Source organism: Myotis brandtii, unplaced genomic scaffold (genome assembly GCF_000412655.1).
Source record: "Myotis brandtii unplaced genomic scaffold, ASM41265v1 scaffold11, whole genome shotgun sequence".
Classification (NCBI taxonomy): domain Eukaryota; kingdom Metazoa; phylum Chordata; class Mammalia; order Chiroptera; family Vespertilionidae; genus Myotis; species Myotis brandtii.
Genome location: NW_005353752.1, coordinates 350,427 through 356,404, shown reverse-complemented (window position 1 = coordinate 356,404; position 5,978 = coordinate 350,427).

Sequence of the window (5,978 nt, the reverse complement as noted above, 5' to 3'; positions counted from 1 at the left end):
AACAAATAGAAGAACATACCATGTTCATGGATTGGTAGAATAAACATCATTAAAATGTCCATATTACCAAAGCAATCTACAGATTAAATGCAATCCCCATTGAAATACTAACAGCATACTTCAAAGACCTAGAACAAACTCTCCAAAAATTCATCTGGAATAAAAAAAGACCCCGAATAGCTGCAGCAAATCTTGAGGAAGAAGAACAATATAGGAGGTATCACAATACCAGATATCAAGCTATACTACAAAACCACTGTTCTCAAAACTGCCTGGTACTGGCACAAGAACAGACATATAGACCAATGGTACAGAACAGAAAACCCAGAAATCAACACAAGCCATTATGCTCAATTAATATTCAACAAAGGAGGCAAGAGCATACAATGGAGTCAAGACAGTCTCTTCAATAAATGGTGTTGGGAAAATTGGACACAACTTGCAAAAAAAAATTGAAACTAGACCACCTACTTGCACCATACACAAAAATAAACTCATTTTGAATAAAGGACTTAAATATAAGATGGGAAACCATAAAAATCTTAGAAGAAACCATAGGCAACAAAATAGCAGACATTTGTTGTGGCAATATCATTACCGATACAACTCCTAGGACAATGGAAACTAAGGAGATAATAAACAAATGGGACTACATCAAAGTAAAAAGCTTCTGTATAGCAAAAGAAACCTTCAACAAAACAACAATTTACATTGTGGAAAAGGCAAGCATAGGGCCAGAAAGCAGATTGGTAATTGTCTATGGGTAATATGCAAGTCAACCAAACTGTGGAATGACCAGTCGCTATGATGCGCATTGACCACCAGGGGGCAGATGCTGAATGCAGGAGCTGCCCCTTGGTGGTCAGTGCACTCCCACAGGGGGAGCGCTGCTCAGCCAAAAGCCGGGCTCATGGCTGGAGAGTGCAGCGGCAGTGGCAGGAGCCTTTCCTGCCTCCGTAGCAGCACTAAGGATGTTCGACTGATGGCTTAGGCCTGCTCCCCAGGCCTAAGCCGGCAGTCTGACATCCCCCGAGGGCTCCCGGACTGTGAGAGGGTGAAGGCTGGGCTGAGGGACCGCCCCCCCCCCCATGCACTGGGCCTCTAGTTAACTTATAATGGGGAAATTTGGAAGGTAGTGATGGAACTTTTAATATCTTGATGATGGTGATGGTTTTAAGACTGTATGCATTTGTCAAAGATTGCAAAACTATATGTGAAAAAGAGTAATTTTTCTTAAACTCTGTATTTTGAGACTACTGCAAATTTATTGCAGCTATATGGAATACTACAGAGATCCTGTTTACCCTTCACCCAGTTTCTCCCATGGTGACATCTTATAAAAACTATGTTATAATATCCCAATATTGACAATGATGCTAACAAGATGCAGAATAATTCCATCACTATAAGGATCCAAAGAGTAAGTTTTACTCTGTGTAGGTTATATCTTTATTCTACAAATAAAGAAAGCTATAAGCCCAAATTGTTTTATAAATAAAATATCAACATTAATACTTAATTTATAAGGCCCTAGAAAACTGATTTTCTAATCATGCTCAATATTTTCATTGAAGTTAAATAAGCCAGTCAGTGAAAGAAAAATACCACATGATCTCACTCATTTGTGGAATATAAAGAACATTATAAACTGATGAACAAAAATAGATACAGAGGCAAAGAAGCATTGAACAGACTGTGAAACTACAGCGAGTAGGCTGGGGAGGGTTGTTGGTGGCGGAGATAAGAGATCATTCGAAGGACTTGTATGCACGCTTATAAGCATAACCAATGGACACCAGACACTGGGGGTGGAGGGGAAGGGGAGGGACATGTGCCAGGGAGTAGGGGATCCTGGGGGCAGGTCAATGGAGTAAAAAAGGAGACATGTGTACTACTATTTGTAATATTTTAAACAATAAAATAAAATTAAAAAACAACAATACTAATGCTAGTTTCTTAGTATTTATAAGAGTACCACGATTGCGTAAGCATTAACAGTAAGGGAGGTTGATGTCTCCAAGATGGTGAAGTAGGAAACCCCAGCCTCCATCCTCACAACAAAAATCCTACTTATGAACAAAACATCTCTCAGAGAGTTCAGGAGTCCATTTAAGAAACTTCAGCAACACAATGGAACAAAACAATTCAGAATAATTGCATGAAAGAAGGAAGAACAGCTTCATATTCTCTGTGCACCCCATCCTCCAGGCCAGCACTGCTCAGTACCAAGAAGGAACTCCCCAACTAGAAAGTGTTTCCCACATCAGGGAAGGGAGAGTAGGATGAGTGACCAGCTTCCCCAACCTTTTGAGGCATTGCTTGAATGACCCACCTCAGTTTTACCACACCTAAAGACTGGTAAATCTGAGATGAGTACAGATGGCTCGGAACATGAAAAGCAGGGACTCCCAATATCAACCATGCAGTGGGAATGACTGCAGGTCCCAGTGATCAGCTCTGCAAAGAACCCCAGCAGTTGAGGACCAGTAGCCAAGGCCACACTAATTTTGTGAGTCTGGATATAGTACTATCTCCTGTCATTGGGCTGGAACACTGGGCTCATCCACAGCTAACCCTCCTGCTGTGCCCTTCAGGTACCAAGATTGCTAATGCCATCACAGCCTCCACGGCTATGCATATGCCTGTAGGGAGACTATTTACAGGTCACAGATGTGCGTGTCAGCTGATAGGACTCCACAACTGCTTATGGTATAGGGTCTGGCACTATCTCCTGTTAGTGCCCTGTACCACTGGGCTCACCTGTCGCTTACCTTCCTATCTGTACACCTAAATGACTTTGTCCCAGGCCCTATCTTTAGCCTTCACTGAAGCATGTTATTGGCGAGACCCTTCAGCTACAAGAGAGTATGCCAACAGTCTAGTATTCCCACAATTAACCCTGGCTATTGCTGTTTGTTCTAGTCACCACCACTGTGTGTGTGTTTACAACCATCCCCTACCACAGGCACCTGCAGCTGGACCCTACAGCCAAGTCCATACACACTACCACTGCTTGTGCAGGCCTCTAACTATTGGACCTGGAAGAGTACCCATAGACCCTAACAGCTCTTGTGAACTCTGTGTATACCTCCACTGTGCTCACCAAATACCATGCATTTGTTGATGCTGTAGACCCCAGTGGCCTAAGCCAACAAGTCACCACACACTTATAAAAGAGTAGAGTTTTTATGCTACTAAACTTAAATTATCAGCTTAAAATAGACTATTATATCTAGAAGATGTTCCAAGTATGCCCTAGTGCAGTGATGGCGAACCTATGACGCGCGTGTCAGAGGTGACACGCGAACTCATTTTTTTGGTTGATTTTTCTTTGTTAAATGGCATTTAAATATATAAAATAAATTCAAAAATATAAATCTTTGTTTTACTATGGTTGCAAATATCAAAAAATTTCTATATGTGACACGGAACCAGAGTTAAGTTAGGGTTTTTCAAAATGCTGACATGCCGAGCTCAAAAGGTTCGCCATCACTGCCCTAGTGTAACCACAAAACCAAAACCAAGTAGGTAAGCACAAGATAAAAAGAAGAGAATCAATCCCACTTCTGGGAATATATCCTAAAACCCCCAAACAACAATCAGAAAGAATATATGCACCCCTATGTTCATAGCAGTGTTATTTACAATAACTAAAATTTGGAAACAACCCAAGTGCCCATCAATAGATGAGTGGATAAAAAAGCTGTGGGATATTTACACTATGGAATACTATGCAGCAGTAAAAAAAGAGGGATCTCTTACCCTTTGATACAGCATGGAGGGACCTGGAAAATATTATACTAAGTGAAATAAGCCAAACTGAGAAAAACAAATATCACATGATCTCACTTATTTGTGGAATCTAATGAACATAAGGAATTGACCAACAAAATAAGACCCAAAGCAGGGAGGCATGGGACAGACTTACATACCTCAATGTAGGTTTGGGGGGACAAGAAAAGATAAAGGAAATAACTTATATACTTCTATGCATAACCCATGGACACAGGCGATAGGGTAATGAAGACCTGAGCGGGGGAAGGAGTAGGACTGGGGGTGAGAGGAAGAAAATGGGAGATATCTGTAATACTATCAACAATAAGAAATATATTTAAAAAATAAAAAGAAGAGAATCAAAGTATATTACTATGGAAAAACATCAACTCAAAAAAAAAAAAGGAACATGAAGCAGCCACACTCCCCCACACTTGTGCTTGAACTACTAGACCTGGAGTCATAAAATGCTCTACTCTGACCCCACTTGTAGGTAAAGATTTTTACTTACAGTAGTCAGTCTATAACATCTGGAAGAGCTAACTCCTTTTATAAATGCAAGGCCACAGGGATCATGAAGAATCAGAAAAATAAAATGACTCCACCAGAGAACATAGTAAACTTCCAGTAATTAATTCAAAAGCAATGGGGATACAGAATCGCCTTCAAAGATTCATAATTGTTATTATAATGCTCAGAGAGCCACAAGATAACATAGATAAATAATTTAATATAAGAGAATTGATTTGTGAAAAAATTAGAAGATGGCGGCATAGGTAAACACCACAGACTGCTGCCGCAAACAACCACTTCAAAAATACAACAAAAAAAAAAAAAGGAACATGAAGCAGCCACACTCCCCCACACTTGTGCTTGAACTACTAGACCTGGAGTCATAAAATGCTCTACTCTGACCCCACTTGTAGGTAAAGATTTTTACTTACAGTAGTCAGTCTATAACATCTGGAAGAGCTAACTCCTTTTATAAATGCAAGGCCACAGGGATCATGAAGAATCAGAAAAATAAAATGACTCCACCAGAGAACATAGTAAACTTCCAGTAATTAATTCAAAAGCAATGGGGATACAGAATCGCCTTCAAAGATTCATAATTGTTATTATAATGCTCAGAGAGCCACAAGATAACATAGATAAATAATTTAATATAAGAGAATTGATTTGTGCATCATTGTAGTACCAAAGGAGAAGAGATGGAGAAAAAGGTGGAAAATTTATTTAAATAAATAATAGCTGAGAACTTCCCAAACCTAGGGAGGGGTTATGAATGAACATCCAAGTTCATAAAGTTAATAAAGTCACTTCAAAATTCAAATTCAAAACCATCTTCTCCAAGACATATTCTATTAAAGCTGTCTAAAGACAAAGATAGATTTTGAAAAGCAGCATGGGAAAAACAATTATCTTATTTAAGAAAGACTGCCCCAAATCCCCAAAAAGCTACCAGCAGATTTTTCAACAGACACCTCACAGGCCAAGCAAGAATGGAAGTGCTGAAAGGAAAAATGCCAGCTCAGCCGACACATTGCACCGAGCCAAGTTTTTCCTCAGCAATGAAGGGAAGGTAAAGACTTTTCCTAATAACAAAAACAGGGTGAGCTCATCCCCACTAGGCTTGCCTTAAAAATATGTTGAAAGAAGTTCTTCAAGCTGATATGAAGATAAATAGTAACTTGAAAATGTATAGAAATATACAACATACTTTTAAAAGTAAGTATATAATCAGATTCAGGGGACTTTAATACTATAACATGGTGGTGTATTAACCATTTAACTCTGGTATAAAGGTAGGGGACAAAAGTGTTAAGAATAGTTCAATCTATATATATAAAAGCCTAAGAGACTGGCCAACAGGCTGGTAGCTATGACGCGCACTGACCATCAGGGGGCAGATACTCCGGTAGCTATGACACATACTGACCACTAGGGGGAAGACGCTCAACAAGGAGCTGCCGAGCTGCGGTGACTTGGCAGCCCAATTCCTGGACCTCTGGGGGATGTCAAAGAACTGGTTTCAGCCCGATCCCGCAGGCCAGGCCAAGGTACCCCACCAGTGCATGCATCCGTGCACCAGGCCTCTAGTCTACAATAATTGGTTAATGGATAAATATATAAAACTAGAGGCCCGGTGCACAAAAATTTGTGCACTCGGGGGGGGGGGGCCCCCCGCTCGGGGGGGGGTCCCT